We start from the raw sequence: 25,046 nt of genomic DNA, 5'->3' as shown, positions 1-25,046 counted from the left end.
ACTCAACTGGTCTCCATCTGCAAACACTTTCACTGTATCACTTAACTGCTGTGTATTCCTCCTCTAAAATGACCAAATACTTTCACATAACAGTGTGTGTTGTATTGTGACTTCCTCCTTTCCACCAAATAAATGTAAACACACATTTCTGTCAGACGTTTAAAAAAAAATAGAAGGAAAAAATGAGATCCAGTGCAACATTTCCGTTCTGTGCTGTTATGGAAAGCAGCGAGCTTATGACGGCCCATCACTTGAGGGAGGGCTGATCAGCCAATCAGATTACAACCTGAGTGATCCTGTTATGGTGTATGCATCTGCTCATGTGCACGAGCAGCTGTGGTGTAACCCTGTGTGCACTGTGCGTTGACCTTGGAGTCTTCCTATGCTGGCACTCAGGATGTGACTCCACAAATAACCAGTGCCAAACATTGATTACCGCTAGCACACAACGCCGCACAGTGCAGTGTAGAAAAAGGACAGGGACAGAGATATTGGCTGCACAGTTAACAGTTATTTCCCCGTCTCTGTCTGACTGACTGTCTTTCCCTCTGTGGCCATGCGCTTTGCTGCACTTTCCATTACTCGCAGGCATAGCAAATACAATATCGGTTGGTCAGTGAGTCGTGCACTATCAGCAGCTCAGTCAAAAGGTATTTCAAAGCCACCCTCGGACCTGCGAATTTAAACAAAAGATGACAGAAAAGCTTCTCTTCAGTTAGCTGCCCTTTTCTGCCTTCAAGATGGAGAGTAACAGATGCAGATAAACACTTTTGCAGTTCGACTAATTTCATTACCGTCTGGAATCTGGACCTGCTCCCTCTTTGTGGTGATGTGAGGTCAGACAGATGAATAGGAAGCAACCAGCCAAACTCTTAACTTGATAATTTTCTCTCACAACTAACCTGCAATCCTGAGATTTAGAGTTAAGCTCTTGTTGGCAGTCATTCCAAGGTCCCCTGCAATGTTTACAGACGCATCCTCCCTAATTTTAGGAAGGCAGGCATGGCTGTAATGGAAAGTGACACTATCTAGCCAGCACTCTTACTTGCTGGAGGGCATTTTAAAGCTGCGGCTGTGGCAGTAGCCACCCGGATGAAAGTCCCTGTGACCAAAACGCTTGATTATTTCCACGTGCACAAGAAGCAGCATGATCACCAGCATACTCGAGTGTTCATTTTGTTTTCAGCAGCAGGGGATATGGTGGCTGCAGGCAGTGTTAGCACTTAAGAGAAGGAGCTTGATGCTATGTTGGCACTAGTAGTAGTGGTGTCACAACGGGTCTGGAAGCACTGAAAGGTCACAGCTCTCTGATCATCGAGGTCTGCGGGGAATTCCACACATCGATCTGCGAAATAATGAGTCTCTGCCACCGTCCTCCACTCAAACCTCCTCTGTTGTTGCTGTAATTTTAACATTGCTGATTTGAAAATTAATGTTCATGTATGCAGTCATCCATTTTCCCTGGAAGTCAGAAGTCAGAGCTGAGAATGACGCCACACTTCCTGTTCAGCAAGTGGGAAATCCAAGATGAGTGCCTTTGTTTAACACACAGAACACAATATTATTATAACAAACACTGCAGCAACATGTCCACAGATCAAAGTTGAACTGTACATGTGTGTACAACTAATTTAATGAGAAATAAATACAGAAGAGCGCACACAGAACACACCATTAGCTGTCCTCCAACTCCTAAGTGCACAACCATTTGCACTTGAGTCTAACTAAATTTCCTTTTGCATCGTAAGACATAATAGATAGAATAGTGTGTCAGAGTGATTTGTGCACCAGCAGCACTGTAATTTTGTCACTGATATCAGTTGCCACCAAAAGATATTTGGGAGGACTTGGATATACCAATCGCTGTTGCATAAAACTGCATAAAATTGTTGTTGTTTTATATCTGCATGTTATTAATGCATTACATAAACATATTTTAGCTGAATAAAAATGTAAAATTTGGGCCAGTGTGCCGGATTTTGTGGCAGATTACAGCCAACTGAATCGCCCTCACTTATGCCTGTGGGAGAACCAATACTGAAACATAAATATTCAAAAGGTCTTATCTAGAGGCACCGTTTGGTTTTTCCACTGTGGGATCCTGGCTGCACAACATGTTGAAGTCTGTTGAAGAGACGTTGCTTTTTATGTAGATATGAAGGGACAATGAAAACACAAAGATTTTACATGTGATTGTTGACTGATGAAAACATAATTATGAGTACTGTGTTCCATTTCTGTTGAGAAATCCTTCTACATGCTCCATGTTGCTTCTTTAAATCTCCATAAATGTATTTAATAAAAACCAGTTTTGACATATACTGTATATTAAAGGGTGCAGGTAATGCACAGACTGACTATAGAACTTTCAGATCATTGCATTGGCACAGCAGGGATCCTGATGCAAAAACTCAGTGGCGATGCAACTACATGCTGGCACGAAGTAGAAGGTCTTGTAATGTGAAAAGCTGTGCAACGTTCTGGCATCTGAAAAGCCTCATGGATAATTTATTCAAATGGGAATAGTTGACAAGGGCCCAGGTTTGGTTTTAACATCAGCAGAGAAACTTCTTTTTTGTCAAGTAACCAATATGCATAGGGGTGTAGAAACATGGTCTTTATGTGACTCAGAAACACACCCACGACAGCTCAGACCTTTTACTTTTTCTTTATAGGTGTGCATTTATATCTGAACTCAATTAAGTTGTCACACATTCCTATTTCAGTTCAGGTTACAGCGGAGGTTGAAGCCTACTGATATCCTAACAACAGGCTGGAGGTCAAGAACAGGACCAAGACATTAAAAAAGACATTTCACCTGATGGGAAAATAAGAATTTCTATTCAGCTCAGCTTGATATTTGGCATTGTGTGGAAAAAAAAACACTGTGTACCTGATGGAAACTAAATGGGATACAGTCAAAACAAAGGTAAAAAGAAAAAAAACCATCAGAATGATGTGGTATTTTCTTTGGGGGTTAAATTCTATCTTCTCTTTCCAGCTCCTTGAAAACCAATTACTGTGTGGGTTTTTATGAGGTTTTCTTTTCAGTTTGGTGTTAGCTGATGGACCGTAAAAATGTCTTGGACAGTAATGGAAATAAGTTCAGGATTTAATGCGAATGTGTGTGTTATATTATACACCTGAATCTACACACAAACCAATGAAAACCATGCCAACTCCACACTTTGGGGATATGTTTTTGTTTGACTGTCAGTTTGCTCTTTATTTTCAGCAGGGTGAACAGGCTATAGTAAGACTGCGGTCAAGAGGAGCTCACCATAGACAAACATAGTCAAAATTGAAGTTATGATCATGCATTTGGAAATGTTAATGCATGTGATTGCAGGGACTCAATAGAGTGGTTCTGTCCAGTATAATGACATCAATGTACATTCTATTTAGTTTAAGTTAATTAAACATATATTTAGCCAAGACCTGCTTTCTCACAAGCAGATATAACCAGACTTTACCGCGGCATGATAAGCATTTTTTTCCCGAATGAAGGATGTTAAAAACAAACAGAAGTCAGAGAAAAGACAGATTTATTCAGTGAAAGGAAACATAAGTAAGAGGAGAGGAAGAGCTGATAGTGTGAAATGAAGGCCCCAACAGCTATGATAGAGGCAGATAGAAATGCAAACAGTTGGTTGTCCTAAACTGTTGTCATATTCAAAACAGGAGACATTTCCACCAGGAGATATGCTATTAGGTTGTGGTGCTCAGCCGAGACAGAATGGAGAGACAGATTGTCTGCCCCAGCATGCTAGAAAGCCCTCAAGAAAGGACAGAAACAACAACAAAAAAAAAGTTTTAAGTTGTGTAACATTTACCCCCATAGCGCTCCTCCTGCCCTGTCCTCATGCTCAGCTTAACCGCTACCCTGAGGTAAACTCCACCAAATGACCAATCTTTCTTTTTTTTTTTAAAGGAATGTACTTAAAGAATATTTTTTTAAAAACTGAAATGTTTGTTTCTACTATTACTCTGGTGACTCTTGTTGCTGCTGTAGTTATATAAAAATTCTCTGATTTGTCATGATGAAGCCAGAAGAACCAAAAACCTGTTGTTTGCTCATGAGGAAGTGCTTTAACCTGTAAATGGAGACAGGCAGCTGTGTCAGTCAGACACTTTACACTAACCTTGCTATCTGCACTCAGAAGATAATCAGCGCAGAAGTGCACAACACAGCTGTCGTTGAAAAATCGCAAAAGTCTTAAAAAGAACAAAGCGGGAAGCTCAGCAGGCAGCCTGCGACTTTTCTTTCCTCGTTTTTAAAATGTAAGAAACAATGAGACAAAGAAGCTAAAGTTTTGCAAAAAGCCAGCAACCATCCACCACCACTGTGATGGTAAGTCCTGAAAGAAATGACACACATGTGACCCTCTGGTAAACTGCAATGAGCAGATAATTGAGGTGTCACATCACAGCCACTCTGTTCCCCGGGGCAAGACATGACAAATGCCAGAAAAATAGTAAAAGGACAATGCAACCAAACGGTTCCATGTTCCATAGCAAGAACAGTGTTTTATTCCTGTGTGTATGTTCAAATAGTGTATCAGTTTTGTTTTACAATATCACCTAATGAACAGAGCAAGATAACCACGCCTTGAAAAACTCCCGGTGTAAATCAAAAGTACTGAAATAGCCAGCAAAGAAACAAGAACGCAATTTATAATGTGGAAACCCTGCTGTTATCACCAGTATTCTATTTCAAAGCAAGCTCCCCTTGGGGATAAGACAAGAATAGGAGCAACTACAATAGATAAGGTAAAAACCCGAACCAGGTCAGACGGGGGAGACTTGTAGACTTCTAAAATATATGAGGGAGGACCATGATTCACCGTATGTCGAAATGCAGAGGAGGGAAACTTGTGGAGAGAGAGATTATGAAAATGAATTCAAACATATGTAGAAAACAGGAAGGAACATTTGAGAGGAAATGGTCAGGTAAATGTGTCAACACTTCAATGCTTTCAAGGACTAAGGAAAGTGTGAAACTCACCATATGGAGCTTAGAATATTGTAGCAACAGCCTGCCAACAAAGTGCAGTCAATTTAAACAACAAAAAACATACACACACCTATTTCCAAGTACTTAACAGGTATTTTCTTGCATACCTCTTTCAGAACATGCTGCAGTTCTTCTGAAAACTGCAGAATTGCCTCTAGCATGTGGTTCCAGACTGACGGTTCATATCAAGGCTCTGTGGGGGTCATGCCATCATCTTCTGCTGCTGAAGATGGTTCTTTGTGACTCCGGCTGTTTGTTCATGGTCATTTTTGTTCTGTAGAATGAATCTAGCGCAGACCTGACATTTCCCTGATGGTATTATGGTGTCATGTTGAGCCTTCAACACCTCCCCTCCTTCAAAATACCACCTGTATCTCTCAATTGGCTCAGCATCAGGGCTCACACTCTATCATCGCCTCTTTCTTCTTCTCACCTACAGTAAATCATCTCACCTTCTGCCCCCCCGTTCTTTTTTCCCTATTATACAGCGCTGTATGTTCAGTTACACACAACAGCTCGGACGTCGAGTTTCTTGGAGGTTTTGAGGATTTCAAGGAGTGAAATGCTCATATTTGATACATTTTTGATACAAAAAGTAAGACATCATTACTTTCAATATCATGCTGTTAAAGCTCTCTCTGTGTGCTCTTGAAGCGAACCCAATAATAGGTAACAGTGGGAAAAAACACACCAGAGTAAAAGCTATGAAGTTGTTACATCTAATATATCACAATAAACAACACCTCTGCAGATGCTGTGAAGTGGTGAAAAAAAAAAACTTAAAGATGCAGCTGTTTTAGATAATGTTGTCATGGAAATGAGAATTCATAGATTGGACCGAATAAGAAAGTTAATCTGTTGCCATGGAGACCCACTTCAAATGACCATCCTATAAAAACTATGTTTATTCATTTAAGTTTTCTCAAGAAGCTACTCATGCACCGACTTTCGATCCTTGCAGCAAATCTGTATGGAAAAAATCTTTGATGCAGTTCTGTCAGTCTTAGATGCTGTGTTGTTTCAATCATTTGTTTTCAGAATACATATTGAATTGCTGGCTTAAGAAACTCTTAACTGACAAGTAATGTGCTGTCACATGTTTCATTTTTCTTAGGGGAAATGCTAGATTCTTGGGACAAATTCAAGACAAGACTGTAACATTACAGTGCAAACCCTGGTGATTCTCAGTCCTTTTACTATGTTTTCCCTTTAATGCAAAGCAATTTGTGCTGCAGCAACTCAGCTCAAGCTGCCTCCCGATGAGCAGTGAGGACAGTCTGAATGTTGATTCTATCTGTTCAGACTGTTTTATCTGAATACTTGCAAGTAAAAGGTACAGTTAAAAAAAGAGTGAAAATAAATACTCTGCAGCCCATTTCACCTTGTGAGAGAAAAACCCTCAAAAGCAACACTGCCATATCAATACATAACAAAACTAATAATAGAGCAAAACAACAACAAAAAAATTCAAATACCTGGTTTGTTTGTGCACTCTGTGTCACAGTTGGTTCCAACAGATGGAGAGGAGCATCCAAACTGAGTCAAACCAAGAGAGGCAGAAAAGGTTTGATCATTTATTTTAAAATGCAAGCGTGTGAGATTAACTGAAAAGACATAAAGGCAAGACAGTCAGATAAATGAGTGGGGTTGATTGGAGAATTTGGAACAGAGGAAGTAGGTGGCAAACAGGTGACTCGGAGCAGAATGAAAATCCAAGGACATCTGATGGATAAATGGATGATACAGAGGATACGAGAGAAACTACACAGTGGGTTTCACTCTGGTACTTTATCATGTGAAACAGACTTGCAAACTGAGGTTTTTACTGATGCATTCTGTAGCATGTTGTCACCCAAGACTGGCTTGTTGAATCCTTTTGATCCACCGCTGTATCTAGCTTTTCCGCTGACTCTGAAGGCTGGTATCTTCTACATGCATATGTTTCACATTCTAGAGTCTGGTACTGCTCAAGCACTCTGTCTTAAAGAGAGATTCTCCTGGAAACTCCCGCGACTACCTTCATACATCACACTAAATGGCCACGTGTTCACTGGAGATGACAGCTTGAATAAAAAGCCAGCCAGTGGGCTCATTATCTAGATAAAGTGTTGCTGAGCTGCACGCTAATGAACCTAGAAAAGCAATTTATCTATGTGAGTTTTGTTTCAGAACTTCAGATGTTGCTCTGATATCAGACCATTAACACGGTGGAGCACTTAAATATACACTGTAAAGAAAAATCCATCCATCCATTTATTGCTTAGTAGTGGGTGAGAAAAGGGTTACGTATGAAAAACCAACCTCCATGATTACAAGAGGCAGCATTCAACCCTTTAAACCCACGGATTCACAAGTTACCAGCTTGATGGATGTTGAGTGTCTCTCCTGTGAGACACAAGGCTCATGTGATTTGCTAAGCAACATACATAATTGATGCTATGTTAAGTGTGTAGAGCCTGTGAGGACTGGAGCATCCTGATTTGCTTTTATATTAATAGCAGGAGCTCAAACAGAAGTTTACCATTACTAAGAAATTTTAAAAAGAAATAAAAAAGACAAGGTAGTCCACGGTTGTTTTCTAATTATGCTGTTTGGGAACAGATTGTTGCCGGCTACTGCACAGACTACATTAAAATGTATTTACATTTGCCCTTTACGGACCTTGCAACATATGCCTTTATCCTCACATAGGGCCCTTCATAATGTGTATTTTTTCCCACAGAGACCAGAGGTGCAAATGGGCCTCTGGTGTTCCTTCAGTTTTGATTTGACAGCTGATCCCTGTGGCTGCATTAAACATATATTCCACCACATCCACATCCCACACACTGTCAAGAATTATTTAGCCTGAGCAACTTAAGAAAACACAAGCATACATATGTGCATAAATAAAAAAAAGAAAAAACATCTTCACCAGTTTGACTGCACATATGACCGATTTAGAGAAAAAAAAACTCTCTCGTTTAAATGGCTTCCTGTGTAAAACATGTCCAGAATCCCATGAGTACACACAGAAGTGGCCAGAATTGCAGCAACATACTAATTTTCCACTCTCAAATATGAATCTCTGGTCTTCACCTTCATGCAAGAATAGATAAGAAAGAAAAAAAAACAAATGTATTTACCTGCTTTCGCCTGTCTGGGAGGTTTAATTTGATTTCCAGCTCCTACCTCTGTTTCAGAGAGACTCTCTTTATCTTCCTGGCTTTGGCTGGCCCAAGTGTGTATGAGTGTGTATGAGTGTGTCTGTCTATGTGGAGCAGGCCCATTCATCATCCCCGTTACCCGTTCAGCTAATGAATCTAACCCTGGCTACACCTCAGGGACAAGAGATGGGGTCAGAGATTGTCCCTCCAAGATGCACGAAACCCCTGAGAAGCCACACATGTAGCAGACCACAGTCTTAAATCTTGCAGCAGATTACTAACTGGCTTAATACATCCCACATCAAATACAGACAGAAATCTCCAGCTGTGCTCTCTTTCACTGTAATTTCACCCACCATATTTTTTGAAGTAAGTACTTCAGTCAATGTGGAGTCTTTAATTGTCTTTTTCTTATACAACACTGAAATTCTGAGAGGCTGGATTTGAATACTGTCATTCAGTGATAAGACTGAGCCTACGCATTTTTCTTTTTTTTTTTTTTTTTGCTCTTGCCCGTCCTCTCTCTTTGCCCTATCCAATTTATTCTCTTTCTCCATCCCTTCTCTTGCTCGTATCACAAGCACAAAATCACTACTCTGAGACCTACATACCAAAAATCACTCAAAGTCACACTGATCCAGCTGCCACTGTCAACCTGGTTCAGTTTCAAGTGCAGCAAAGTCAGTTGGATTGACATTTATACATCCTACTTATCTCGGTCAACATGAAAGTGAAATACCATGAATGAATGCAGAGATCAAGCAACTGCCCTCTGAGAATCCATCACCAACATAATCTCGTCCTCTTCAGCCTTCTGAATTTTGAAATGCAAATTACATCACATGCAGATCCCTTATTTCCTGCCTCATCTAGAGGATTGCCAACCTTGTTAAGGGAAATCTATCCAGTCTCACATTGCAGTTGGCTATTGTGGTCCATGATCTTGCTATGGAGCCACCTAGATGACTTATATCAGGGTTCTCCAGCCTCAACATGCAGGTACTTGCTGTTAAACCTGTTCTATCTATCCATTGTTTATACCAGTTTATGCTTTACAAGGATACAGGAGGCTGAAGCCTATTTTGGATGAAAGTACACAAAAGGAAGACTACATTTTGGAAGTGTTGCCAATCTATCAGAAAGGTGAGCATATTCTGAAAGATAACCAGTCACTCTAGTCACACCTACATTCAGTTTACCATCCAGTTCACCTAACCTAGTGAGAGTTTCCCTCTTTTCATTGAGGGTTTTACTTTGCCCTTCATGAACTTTCTCTAAAAGCACACTGACTGATGTGGCTTAAAAGAGATGTCATGTGCTGTTATGTCAACCTACAAGTCTCCTTTTTTTTCTCCCCCATGTCTGTAAGCATGCATCCCTTTAATATATTCAGAGACAACCCAGCGAAGGTGCTGCAGCTGGCACAGCAGAGAGAACCAAATACCTCATCCATCCCCAAGCAGCCTTCAAACAACCACCACTCCCTGTGCCTCAGTGTTGCTCTACAAATGGAACAGTCTTAGTTTTTTTTTCTTTTAAATCCTGTCACACAGAGATGAGATATTGAGGGTTCTTTTAATGCTTGCTTCTCAGAGTTTAAACACCTCTATCAACCCAGATGTTATTGATGCAGATTGTTTAAGGCAACGCCCATTCTATTTCAGTGTGGTGTTTTTCTGTGGCAACAAAGCCTTACACTTGGCCATAGGTGCAGCTTTGTGGTCAAGGATGCTGTAGAATGCCTACAACATGATAATGGCCAAAACATGCTATTGACAGGAGCTGATTTCAGATTTCTCCGTGAAGAATCTGGGCCAAGGCTGGTAGAACCGCTTGATGTAGATGTAGAAGAAATTCAAGTTCATATCTCTCCTTGCCTGAAGACGTCTCTACCAGTCGGATAGTACTTCTTAAGATCCATATATTGAAAAAATGCTTCATGTTAACAGTGTACTTTGTCAAAGTGGGTTGTCTACATAGGCTAGGTTAATGGAAATACATAGCTACCCAACCACATCGTCCCCATCGTTCCCTTGACCTACTTCTCGCATTCGAGCACCATCTAGCAACAAGAACCTCACCAGGATAATGAGAGAGGTTATACACCAGGTGGTGGGAGGTGACACATGACAAATTGATCACATGTACGTTTGCTTAAAATAGAGTTGAATGGAATAGTAATAACCTTGTGGGATTTATACTGCAGGGACTCGCTGGACCTCTCATGTTTCTCCCATCTGTTGTCTAAGATACGAGCCAGTACCATGCTCACCAGCACTCGCCAAATAGCCACACAGTATCCTGCATTTTAATCAGGCCTGGGTGACTGGGCAACAGCGTGACATTGGTGTAAAAATATCCTGAAAGGTTGCACAGGACCGGTTCCTCTGACTTGCTCTTTGAGAGTGAGTAAACATATGAATTAATGGGGTTAATTGCCTTCAAGGATCAAGTTTAGAGAAACAGCATCATCATCATCATCACATCATCTGTGCATATCAGATACAGAAGATAGCTTCACATATGTAGCAGAGAGAAGTGTGATGGTAATCCTGAGAGTTGCTTAACCTCCACTGGAAAGAGGTTCAGGAGACCCAGATGTAGCAAAGCAGAAGAATTTTTAAGCTCGATATCAAGGAGAAAGTCAGTGCAATGTCACCCCAATTCTGAAAGTGTTCCTCCCCTTGGGGAGTAACTTATACAAACACAAGCCTCTATCTCACTAATAAGCAACCTGTGTTTGAACTGGGAAAACAGCACTTAAAGAAGGAAAAAGTCCTTCACAATAAAGATAACTTCTCTTTCTTCTTGTTCTTTTTATGGTATCATAAAATTATGATGAAGCCACATAGACTATCCCACTTCTTTGGTTATTGCATATTGCTATCTAACATCAGGCTTGCAGGTCTGTTGAATGCGTGAACTAAAGAAGAAAAATATATCTCTACAGAGGATTTCCAGCAAATGTTCTTTTTTTGCTCCAAGATTTCTTTGTTGATGATAAAATAAAAAAAAAATCTTGCCAAACTGGCAGATTATTCAGCCGCTGGCATTTGCATCACCTTGAGGTAACCTTCCCCATTTATAATTTTCAAGTTAGGTCAGTGGATGGCTTGCATATTTTCAGGCACAGAGCTAAAAATATAAAACATGTAACCATAATCCTAACTGGAGCAAAGAGGCCTGTGCCCTATGATAGATGGGTCATTGGAGGCTCAGAGTCGACATGGTGCCAGCAGGGAGAGCACAAACAGCAAAGGAATCTGTCATAAATGCCATGTACACACTCATTATGAATAAATAAGAATAATTTTGTGGGTTTTTTTCTCAGTTAGACGACGCTCTGGACAAAAAAAATTAACATTCTGATAGGCCATTTGAGGCAAATAAAATGGCAGGAGGAACTGCCTGCTCTGCCATCCTCCTGTGCACACCACAGCAAAGAGCTGGCGTCTCATACTTCCAGATCCTACACACGGATGTCAGTCTTGGAATTCCAGCTAAGTTAGACAGGGATATGGAGGAGGACAGAAAAAGGTGCAGAAAGGTCAGAGAGGGAAATGAGAAAGTGATGAAAAGATTTAATGAACCTTTCTGTTAAAGACAGAAGATCTACATTTCAAATAAAGACAATCAGAGAACGAAGAGAAGGTTATCTTTCTTAATTAGAAGACCTTTAAACTATTGTGCAAATTATTGATGCCTCAACAAAAAGAAGCTGGAAAACCTTTCCAGACTTCCCATTAGCTGATGTCAAATGTTTATGTTGCTTCACTGTTTTTGGGTGTATTCAAAAGTCGTATTATTGCAGTAAAGCACATTTATTTCTTGTTTTCATGGATTTGGAGGTGCATATTCGCCTCTGTAGGTTTGCTGAAGCTAACTCAAACTGGAGGTAATATCCGTGAACAGCTGTCCTTAAGCCATTCTATTGATTTCTAATGACTATCAGAGACAGCTCTGAACTCCAGCTTTTGTTGCTCCCAAACAATTGCAGTGTTCATTGAGCTTTATGTCTGAGATCATTAAATGTTTACATCATTCCCCTTATCCAAATATCCTAAATTTTCCATTGCCTTTTGCTGGGAAACACTGACATGATGCTGCCGCCATCATGCTGCAAAAGTAAGTGCTTTAGTCTGTGATGATCTATGTCCTATATTGCTGGTTTTTTGAAATGTCACAGTATGAAACGCACCAGTGCAAATGATACATTTTAGTTGCTTCAGTTTTTAGGGTTGCAGTTTTGTGCATGTTGGCTCACTATCATGGGTTACTGGGAGAACTGAACATGACAGATTTACTGTTAAAAGCAACTAACTTCTCCCAATACGACTGTCAAACTCATTTACAATACCATTTATTCAAGTAATTGCACAACCACCAAGTTACACTGCCTTATTCTAGGATATTCAAAGAAACTTTTACCATGTATTGGAAGTTTAGGAGCATTACTTGTCTGGTTAATTTGTGTTTTTAAGGCATGTGTGACTCTGTGAAGGTAATGTCAGCTGGTTTGTCAGTCCACCACTGTGTTCCAGAGTGAAATATTTTGACAACTGCATAGACTGCCTTGATATTCTCTACAGACATTCATGGTCCAACAGGATAAATCTTGCTAAGCTCTACACTTTTCCAAATCTCCCACCAGCAGGTTGCAATTTATAGCTCAGAGTGTTGACAATTGTGGAATTAATTGCAATGCAATGTGTTGCCGACAGTGTTAGTCTTTAGGGACTTTTTCATTCAGAATAATCATGGTTATGTTGGTGCATAATTATTTGTGACTACAAATTGTTGTCTGCACTTAAAATCTACATCCGACGTGGCTTTTTCCCATGGAGTCCACCATACAATAGCCCAGGACAGTCAAATCAACCACTGGTTCCAGAGAAATCCTTTCACATTTTTGCCTTCAGGTAAAACCGCTGTAGATTTTCCTACACACTTGAAAAGCAGCTAGATGCCACTAAATCCTATATACTGGCACTGTACTGTAGTATTACAGCCTTATGGAAAAGTAGTATGATGGCAGACTCTTCATCTTTTCAAATTAATGTCTGGTTCAGTTCATATTTTGGTGAGTTTGGATGGCAATGGAAAAATGTAATCAATCACTTGTTTTTTATTCAAAAATAGATGAAATTTAAAATGAAATTCAATCCTTAGTGTTTCCGCCAAGGCACACAGTAGGAGTCTTTGTTATTTAATTGGTTGGTACTGCTGGCACTGGAATGCAGAGTTGGGTTTTCTACAATTTTTTCCTCATTATTTAACTCTGCAATCCTTCAAAATGTCATGCAATGTCACGTAATGCTGAAAACTGGTCTCATTATTATTGTTATTATCATTACCTCTCCATCGTCATGTTTCCAGTTCAGTTCATATGTTTTTGCATATAAAGAGATGTAATACTGGGCTGTGGTACAAGTTTTAAAACTGTAACAAATGCAAGATTCACATATGTTTGTTTGTTCTAAAGCAGACAGTACTAATGCTGTTTTATGATAAGGGAGAGATAAAAATCTGGTCCTTTAAAAGATACCTCCTTTTTTACTGGAGTAGATGTACGGGTGTATCTTTGTCAAAACAAAAGGAGGCAAGAGTCAAGATACAAAGAGAGTCAGTGAGACTGACCACAGGGGAGTGACAGAGTCTGTCTAGAAAATCTAAGCAGGGTTTAATTTCCCAGAGGGACCCTGCAGGGATCTTGTGGTCCCCACAACACCATTCTGGGTTGAAGAGAACTCAGTATGATCAAATGAAACCAAATGGAAACCCTACCATAAGAGACAGGCCAATTAAAGCTCAACCAATACCCAGAGTCTCAGATGACCACTGACAGGTCAGATTGTATGTGAGGAGGGAGATAATCCATGTTCAGTGCTACCACTGGCTCTGAAACCTATCAACTGTGTGTTTATGTGGATGTGTTTTCTGTCCTAGCTAAATTTGATTAATATTTGGCTGATATCTACTTAAAAGCAGTCTTCTTGTGCAGTGATACACTGTTCCCTGTGCTCCTGCCACATTTGGAACACTCCTATTCTGTATTTGCTCTGGATCTCTTCACTGTGTCAAAATGGCTGATCCTTTAACTTGAATGTCATTTGGGGGAAGAGGAAGAACCGACTCTGGGACCAGAGCGACAACTATCTTGGTATGTAAAATTAAACTGCCATTTTTGCTGAATGCGCTCAGCACTGACTGTCTTGCCCTGGGGGATGATGCTACAGTACACCATCCTGAGAATGTCAACCAATACAAAGAACAAAGTCTTGGTCACACTGCTGACCAAACGCAACTTCGTCAGTCTTGGAGGCTGTGAGCTCTCCCATTGGAGACTCTGTTCTTGTCTCCAGGTTCTGTTTCATGCCAAATTTGATTCAAATTTTGCTCTCTGTAGGTCTGACATCCATGGTGAAACAGTAAATGCGCAAGTCCAAGTGGTGGGACTTTCAGAGACAAGGCAGGTGCAGGGGCAGATCTACTGCGGTGGCAGTTAAAAGATGCCTTGCCACCCTGGTGGCCACCCCAGTTCTGAATGATCTAATTCAAAAGCATGTATACGAAAGGTTGTGGCCAGCCTCAGAGCAAAAGTCTATCATCGAATAACAAGCAAAATTCTGATGTCCAAGTGCTAGTGAATGCACCATGAAGACGAAATGGTTCTGTTATACAATCTCTGCTACTTCAGATACAAGGTGATACAACTCCCTCTATGCCACCCCATTAATATTTCTCTAGAACCACCCCTGGACAGGTGCACTTGGAACAGTGTATGGCTGCACAAGAATAATGCTTCACAGAGGACATTGGCCAGATTTGCGTTTGAAAATTCATGGTTGCAAATCATATGTGGACATATACCTTCTGTAGGAGGTCACATAATTACATTTTTACACACTCAAAGTGCAAATGCCACATGGATTCCAAGTGTTTCACCCTCAACTCATGAAACAAGATCAATTTAGTGAGGAGTTATTATTTTAATTAATTTTATAGCCATTTATAGTTTTATTTTAGATTAGTACACATCAGCTGGAACTGTTAAAAAGCAATGGCAAAGAGAAAAAAAAGCTTGATCTGGTCTCTGCATGCAGTCATAGGACTGTGCTTCTTTCATTCTAAGTACAGCATTAAGGCGTCATGAGGGGAAAATCATTAGAACTATAGGGAAACCCAGGAGTCACACTTTTATTAAGAAATTCTCAGTTACCTTCATGAGTACATCATTATACATTCTTTAAATGTTCAGGATCTTTATTTGGGGAACATGACATATGGGTTAAGTAGCCCGCAGAGACAATGCCCTGTGAATAGCTAATGTGTAAACAGAATTGCTTAGTGTTAAACCCAAACAACTGTTGGTGATTGATATTAATAACTTGTCTAACATGTTGCTGAAAGTAATCAGTTTCCGTGTGATGGGTGTCATTTATTACCCTGTTCCATTATACCACAAGACTCCTGCCAACTTGCGTTGATCTTGGCTTCTTTCCAAACAACAGAGAAAAAACAAGCACTAAGCTTCTGAATAAACATAAGTAGCAGCATGAATAAAAATGAATATCAGAAAGTAATGCCAATCCATTAAACTGTATTTCCACAGAGAACATTGGAAAGTCTACCTACAAATTGACTATGGATTAGAACTATGCTTGTGCTGGTACTGGAAAGATGCTTTTAATCTTTTCAGGAACAACCTAGTTCCATTGAAATCCATGTATGTACATGAATTGCTATGGTGTCATCATACAAATGACATCAAGATAACAACAAAAAACATTACCTGAGAACACAGAACAGCCAGAAATGCCATTTGTCACCACAACATAACTGGGGCAACGGAATATTTAAATGGAATTTAATGAAGACAAGGTGGCTTGTAAATACATGGCAGTGTGAAGTCATGCTATCATAGCTTGTTAGTGAATGTGAATGTTTTGAGAGAAAAACTAAAGATTAAAAAAGGCAAATGAAAGAAATAGTGTATATTGTCTGTGCTGTAACTCCTGGACAACATTAGTAGTAATACTAGTAGTCTACAGCCATGGCAGCTGCTCCTTAAGGCTGTACAGCTGTTCAAGAAACATCAAGGGCTGCTAAGAATAATGGAAATTCCTATTGTTTAACAGACAGTTGGGCATAAAATGCACCAGTAATGACAGTGTCATCTATGGAGCCATGCTACAAACATGGATAAAAATAATTGCACAATAAAAAAGAATGCTATTAATCTGAAATGTTTTAGTGCAGACCAAATGCTAATACAAGGTTTCCTAAAAATAAATCCTGAAAGAGTTCTCTGTCCCTATTAAATGGAAAGTATAAACAGGTTTTAACAGTGTGCCCTGCTTTTTTATTTTTCATGACTGTGTAACATCTCAAAAGTTTACATCACACTTTCTTACATCACATCAGTTCTGCCGTTTTCTAAAATTAACTACAAGCAAAAAACCGTGAAGCCGCCCCATGAGACTCACTGTGTCAGCTAAAAGTGACCTGCTCTTTAATGAGCATTTTATTGTAGGCACTAAAAGGAAGTTCAATGAGAAGCACATTTATTTAAACTACTTTAAATTCCCCCAGTACCTAAATCAAATGAGAATGCTGAACCAGGCAGGCAGATACATGTATTTTATCTCCTTTTGCTGAAGAAATTGACAGTGATTTACACAGTAAGTTAATGAACCAAACTGTTTTAGCAAGTGCATTTCTGAATAGATTACACAATTGAAAATATCTATGTGACATCAAGTTGCTACAATAAAATATTTCAACCAATCTTGTGAAATGTATTTCAAATGTAACCAACAAATTTCAACATGTAAGAACCAAAAATGTCATTTTTTTTGTTTGTTTTTGTGAAAAATAGGTTGCAGGAACCTGCTGTCATAACATGCTGCAGTTACACTTTCCTCTTGAGTCAAGAGAATTACTCACATTTCAGCACTGGTGATAAATGCGATTAGTCCATGTCACACAAGAGGAAACCCTGTTTAGTTTGTTTTTAGCTGATTGGTGTTGAGTTTTGTCTAAAATTTAAAAAAAATAATGTTATTGCAGTGTAGGATCTAGTGGCTGCACCACAAATTAGCTCAATTCAATTTACAAATATTTATTATAAATATAAATATACAGAAAAATGTTCAGTATATATAGAAAACAATCTCCAGGTTCTGACTGTACTGCCCACAAATCAATAATCTGCTTTTCAGAAGAAACCTTTCTCGGGGGATCTAGTTCTTCCAATCCAATTTGTGCCCATACATGATTAGAAAATAGGTTATTTCAGTGAATGGATGAACTTTACAACAAAAAAATGTAATTGAATTTGTACCACTGAGTTCTGACCTCCTGTGGTGAGAGCTTAATAATATTCATGAGTACAGCGTTCATGATATATTTATGTATTTATATCATCAACCACAACATTAAAACCCCCTGGCTAAAATTGTGTAGATTCCTTTCATACCACCAACACAGCTCTGATCTGTCAAAATATACACTCCATATTACCTGTGAAGGCGTCCTGTGGTGTCAGGCACAAAGATGTTAACAGCAGGTCCCTCAGGTCCTGTACAGTGTGAGGCGCTTCAACTGAGAGGACTTGTTCTAGCACAACCCGCAGATGTCTGATCGGACAGAAATCTGGGCAATTTAGAGGTCAAGCCAACACGAATGATATCTTGTCATGTTCCTCGAGCCATTTCTAAATAGTTTTTGCAGTGTATCAGAGTGCATTATTCTGCAGAAAGAGTCCAGTGCATTCACAGAATGAAGGGGTGTACAAGGTCTGCCTCAGTGTTTAGGTAGGTACATGTCAAAGTAACATCCACATGAATACCAGGACCTGAGGTGTCCCAGGAGAGCATTGCTCAGAGCATCACACTGTCTCAACTGACTTGTCTTCTGTCCATAAGTACATCTTGTTGTTTTCTCATTACCAAGTAAACAACACGCACAGACTTTGCTATTCACATGATGTGACAGGAAATGTGATTCATCAGACCAGGCTATTGTTCCGTTGCTCTATAGTTCCATTGTAGGTGACTTAAGAGGTGGATAGTAGTCAGCATGGGTACTCTGACTTGTCTTCAGCTATGTAGCTCCATATACAGAAACCTGTGATGCACTGTGTGTTTCTGACTCCTTTCTATCCCGGCCAGCATTAAGGTTTTCAGCAGTGTGTGTGTGACAGTAGCTCTTGTGTTGGGTTTGTGCATCAATGGACCTTGGGTGCCCCCACTCTGTCACTGGTTCACCAGTTGTCCTTCCTTAGACCACTTTTGGTCCGTAGCTGTCTAACCACTGCAAACTGAGAACACCCCACGATATGCTCTGATGCATTCTTCTAGATGTCACATCTTGGCCCAATAAGAGTAAAGCTGTCCTTATCCTAACTTCCAATAGTCAACTTCAGGAACTATTCACTTGCTACCTAAGGTTTACCACCTCTTGGAGGACGTCAGTGCAGTAAGATAATTAACAGTGTTCACTTTAAGTTTTAGTGGTTTTAATACTGTGGCTGATCCATACACATCGAAGTAGGTTAAGTCTGGTACATGTTCAACATATCGCCACATAAAAAATACATGAAATACATTTGCATTAACCTCATTGAGATGCCTACAAATATTTATTATGCATAGAAGTTATTTCTCAGACCCTCTACTCCTTGTAGAAGGAGTTCTGCATGTGTGAGCATCGTTGTGTGTGTGTTACTTTCAAGTGCCTAACTGGGACAAAAAGACTATTACTGCTGTAATACATTCATGTTTTACAACAACAATTCATATTATTACATCTGGAGTAATGGAAATGTAGAGCGTGGTGAAAGATTTTAATAATTATGTGTGTGTTAGGCAGGATAGACGGGGAATATAGAAGAGAGAAAAATGAAGGACGGCCATGAAGGTGGAGAGGGGAAAATGATAAGCTTTATATGTCATCCTTGGTGCACACAGATGCTAGTTGATTTTAGAAATAATCACAATTTAAAAAACAACTTACTACTTGATTTGCATTCCTGTTCAGAAACAAGAATAAATAAGTATAGACTGACCTGATTAAGGAATAATATACTTTGCTCTCCAAACTATGATGACAGTAGGGTGAAATCCAGCTATTTGAGAAATTTGAATTTGAGATTTAAAAAAAAAAACAAAACTGTGAGACAAAGGTACATACTTTAATTCACACTCTTCCTATCAAATTACCATACTGTGCGGCTTCTGCTCACAAACCCTACCTTACAGAAGAAGCTTGTCAGTTTAAAATACAGCTGCTACTCATTTATGATTTTGCTGCCAAAAGAAATACATCAATTCAAGAATGAGATTATTGTAAGATAATGCAGGCAGAGCCCAGGTGACACATAAACATGAAGGCACCTGTAAAGAGTGATCTTCTTCATATCTTCTGAATGGCCAACCCTTTCCAAACCTTTGAGATATGAATTGTCCTTTAAAGCAGACGACCAAACCGAGGGAGATTCATTTTATGATCCCAGAGGGACAGAGGCACCAATCCTCACAAGTGCCAGTGATTTAAGCATGCAAGTGAGGGGAGTGCAGCCATTGAAGACTGATGTCTGGCCCTCAGGACCTCCTGTACTGCACACAGAAGAATGAATGGAACAGCTATATATCTGAGATTAAATCTATCCAACATCACTGGATTGGGATTAACAGTAGCAAGAGCTAAATGTCTTCGTAGGAACTCAAAATGCTCTTATGAGCTAATTTATTGACTTGTTTGAATGTATATACTTGTATTTCAACATCAGATCAGATGTTTATATTAATTTGGCAAAAGGGCATAGTCTATGCTTTGCAAATGTGTTCTAGTAATTTTTTAACTGTGAAGGATTAATATGTCATTCTTGGTTTCTTTGTCTGTAGTAATCACAGTAATAAATGTTTAATAAATATAAATCCTTTACTATTGTGTTGTGTTGTTTAATTCAAATCATTTTTGATACTTTACTATGTGGTTAACTCCATCCTTAAATCACTTTGTACAAAAAGAAACTCAGAAAAACTGCTTTTTCCTCTTATTAAGATGACTTTCAATGCGCTGGATAAATAGCATAATAAATTATGCTTAATGATGCTAATCAATACTGTATTTACTCAAAGTCAATTGAATTTCTAGATGTATTTATAGTTAAATATTTAGTTCTTTTAACTTACCATTGGCGCTGTTCTATACACAGAACACTATATCTATGCCAACACAGACTGCTTACATATTACATGGACAAACATATATGTGACCAGAGTCTCATTTTTAGTCATTGTTTTTATTGATTTCAAAGAAGATACATAAGATGTACACTTTCTGAACACACAAAATCAGTGTCACAATATGCAAACGCCACTACACACCTAAATACACTCTTTGTTTCCAGAGCAGACATGTCAAACAAAGCGCGCACACACACACATATGCACACACACACACACGCATGCATGCACGCACACACACATAATATATAATTCAAACTGCGTGCTTAACTGCAAAACCCTCCCCTGAGGCCTGAGCTCAAGATGCTGTCCAGCTCCTAGAGGGAAACGGCTTGGTTGCCTCAGTGAGCCATCGGTGTCATGCAGCACAGCAGGAAGCAATGCAGGGACTGGAGTCAGTGTAACATTTAATAGCCCCATTTTAAATCTGCAGCAGGCGGAAACCGTAGTGATACTGTGGTTGCTTTCACACCTGTGGTTTGTGCTATATGGTCCAGATCAAGGGAATAAAAACATTTAGTGCTGGCTTTCAGCTCTGGTCTAGCTTGCCCTCACGCTGTGTTTTTACCAACAAACCAAGAGCAGTAATAATGAAGTCATTTGGAGTGACAGATCAGTAATTGCATCAGCAGCACTATGCAAACCTGCACAGGGAAATCTAATTCAGATAACTGACAGCAAGTGTTCCTGCACTTCAAATCAGCCTCATCTTTTTTTAATGATGACAACCAGGTAGAAACAGGATGACAAGGAGGGTTCTTGCACTGTAACATTATGCAGTGGGAATAAGCAAGTACACTTCACTAATACAATGCAAAGAGTTGGATACAACAACAACACAACTCTGTTGAGCTCTTTCTTACTTTGATCAGGGAAATCACTTACATGCTGATGCCCTGTATGCATAAACATGGTCATCTGCTTAATATCTAATCATATACATGATGCCTCCCCTGACAGATGTGAAGACATGCTTGTTGCACAGTAATTTTAGCTTTTGAATACGTGGCAAAAACTACGTATTCATTGTCAGCAAATCTTGTGTTTGATACATTTGGTCTCCCAAACAAACAGCACCAAGTCTGAGTGAATTAAACCGTAACTTTAAAAAAAATATATGAACCAATCTGCAATCTGTTACCTCTCACATGTGACATGAAGAGCATTTCCTCAAGATAAACATAAGCAAGACAAAGAAGCTCCTCCTGGACTTTTCAAAGGAAGGTTGAGATCATTCCACAGATGAAAGGCTGGAGAGCTTTAGCAGCTGTAAGTGCCTCAGGACCACCGTGGACAGTGGACTGATTCTCAACGACTATCATCTTCAAAAAGTGCCAGCAGCAGATCTACCTCCTACGCAAGCTGAGGCATCAGGATGAAGCCCCTCTCATCCTCCGCAGGTTTTACATCTGCAACACAGACTCATGTTTTCTTTTTCCTCTCTGGATTGGTTTAGGCAGCTTTCTGAGAGGTCAAACTGCAGAGTGCTCATTTTGGGGTCCAAAATCCAGGCTTCAAGTGGCACTTTAACCGAGAGGACAGTGACCAAGGCAAGATCGCAAGGGACTCAGCTAATTATTCAACACCTGCTTTCATATCCTGCCCTCTAGCAGGAGAAGTGCTGCCTCTGTATCAAACACAAACAGGGGAGTGTGGCCAGATCCCCTCTTCTTTTTGGCTTTCAAACAAACATAACCCCCAAGAAACCCTCAAGAGTTGGACCTTCTATGTTAACGCCCTCATGCAGACATACACACACAGAATTAGTAGAAAGAATTGATTTTCTTTAAAAAAAAAATAAATAAAAATTCACACGTCTTTTAGAATCAGGTTATACAGCGGCGTTTGGCACGTTACGACAACACAACACAACACTGACCAGCAGAAGGCAACACATGCAAGACCCAACATTTAGAAGATTATGCCAAATTGTAATCAATTTTATTAGAGTTTGAAGGCCTGCCAGAAAGACTAAAAGGATGAAGGGAGTCAAAGAGCTGAAAGACCCTGATATTGCCACTTCTAACCTAACAAGACAGCCCACAAACAAAACTAACAAACACAATCAGAGAAAACTAGACTACTGGAGCTCAAAAGACAGTAAAATGAAAAACAACAGGAAGATAAACAAGGGAGTAAGACAGCAGGAGGGCTGCTCCGTCTGAGAGAGAGCTTCCTTTCTTTGAGCTTTCTTTAAATAGGCCTATGGGCCAGAACTACCCACTAATCATTGGAAAAAAATAGGAGCACTTGAGAGAACAAGAGAGGAAAGGAAAGAGGGAGGGAAACACAAAGAAATGGGGAGCAAGTAGCAGTACTGACACAAGCAATATATTATTTTAGTGTATTTATTTCTTGCTATATGAAAGGTGACAGTTGCAGTAAAACCTACAGATACGAGACACACTTTATCTTCAGGACCTTCTTCAGTACATAGAAGGTCAAAGAAAGATACTTACCGAAAACCTTTCCTGTCCAGTTGTCATGGTAACGGGTCTACTTACATTATCTCTTAAACAATCAGAGATGTTTTGTATTTTATGCTCACTTGTAGTACGATCAGTTGGCTGAGGATGTTGGGGAGAAGGGACTGTCAGAGTGGAGGTTTTGAGCCTTTATTGTTCTCTGCTGGATGCGTAGTTGTTGCTATGACACAACTTTGCTAGTCTGCTGGAGTGCACTTGGAGATACAGGCACAGCGGATCGGCATTTACATGTACGGCTCATGTGTCCACAAGTGCATGAAGGTCCACCGTACACAAATTTCGGTTCAAATTTTGAACCCCTCCGTTGAAAATTTGTCTCTACGTTGGATACTTAGTGGCACATTTTAATGTAGCTGTAAGAATATATTTAAGTGCTAATTAATGTAATGTGATATTTCTGTTTTGCATTATTGCAGCTGTGCTTTACTATATTGTCAATTATCGTCTTTTTCCACAACACAGTGTGGCTAAAGTTGTCCTCACATTCTACAGTTTCATTAGGCAGACGCTTTTATCCAAAGTGACATATATCTAAGAGTAGATACAACACAAGCAAGGATCTACTCAGGAGAAAACAACCTGGATAAATGCCATAAAATATATCTGCTATCTGCATGCATCTACATTACAGTGTATTCTTCTAAGTGGAATCCAAGCACACTAGAAAGTAATATTATAACAAAAACTACACAATAGGGTTGATTGAAGAGTTGGAGAGGACAGAAGGGTCAGGAAAGAGAGAAAAGGGTGACGGGATATAAAGAAGAGAAATTATGCTAATCCACTCTTTTTCTCATTCTTTCTGTCCTTCCTTTCCTTCCATTTCCTTCTATTTCTTCTATTATTTTTAGCTTCTTTTAATCATTCTTCTCACTTTCCTTTTCCTCTTTCTCTTCTCTCCTTCTCTTTCCTGTCCTTCATTATCCTCTTATTTAAATCCTTCTTTGGTTTCTTCTCCCCTCGTTCATTCTTGTCTTTTCTTAATCAGTTTTTAAGATGAATTCCTGAAAAGACTGAGAGCAGATATTCCAGTATTTTCTCCTCTAAAGGTTCAATCTGTGACAAACTGTTGCAAACCATCCTTACTATGTTCATCTAAAGATCCGCTGATGTGTTGTACCAGAAGCTTAGCATTTTGCTGGATCAGGAGCTTGATCTCCCCTACAGCTTGTTTTCCTGGTTGTACCACTCCTCCTCCTTGGCGAGTCACATCTCCTCTGTGTCTTTGCTCTGTTTCTGCAGCTCCTCTGTTTGTTTGAAGACCTTTTTTTTTTAGCTGCAAAGTCGGAGCTAAGACGATCCTCCAGAGCTTTGCACTTCTGTTCCCATTTCAGTCTCTCTCTGGTGGGTCTCTGTCTGCATCGTTTTCAGTTTGGCCAAGTTCCCACCCACCACTCTGTTCTCACACTGGTAACTGCATCCTCTTTCTTTTGTGATGTTGCTCAGCTTTGTCCCATATGAAGCGAGATGTTGCATGATTTGGCATTATCTGTACCATAAAACCATAGAAATTTGGATTTCTTTCTTTATAATTTACACCAAACCAACAGTCGTTTGGATTTGATGTCCATGTGTGGATTTGCACAACAAACAGACTTGTCTTGTGACAGTATAATGTTTTTTCTTGAAGTTCTGGTGACATATTTAATTTCAAATGTCTTCTGTGTTGGGAATAAATGCTGATCGTTTCTCCTTATATAATCTCAGGCAAACGAAACATCCTTCAACATGTGGTCATCTCATGCTGAACAGCAAAACACGAAGGTGCAAAGTGGGTGCAAAAATTGTTTGTCGGATAGATGCTACACCTTTACTCCACAAAAAAAACCTTTTAGGTTATTGAAATAATCTTGCCTGCAAACATTTCTTTAAACAAAGACCTACAAAGAAATTCATTCTTTAGGAACCATGAATGGTAATCCAAAGAACGTCAGCATCAATAGATTCTTGAATACACCCTTTTTAGTATATAATAATTATCATCAAGTCCCATTGAAGAATAATATGTAGTATACACTAGCATTATTATTACAATTCTTAACTATTTTTACCAATGTGTAACTTAATGTATCATAATATTGAGTACATTTTTGATATTTGACAGTGATTTCAGCTCTGTCTGTAGGACTTGGACAATAAAGAACCTCTA

This window comes from Amphiprion ocellaris, chromosome 14 (genome assembly GCF_022539595.1).
Source record: "Amphiprion ocellaris isolate individual 3 ecotype Okinawa chromosome 14, ASM2253959v1, whole genome shotgun sequence".
NCBI classification, from domain to species: domain Eukaryota; kingdom Metazoa; phylum Chordata; class Actinopteri; family Pomacentridae; genus Amphiprion; species Amphiprion ocellaris.
The sequence above is the reverse complement of the archived record's forward strand: the minus strand, read 5'-3'. Positions refer to the sequence as shown.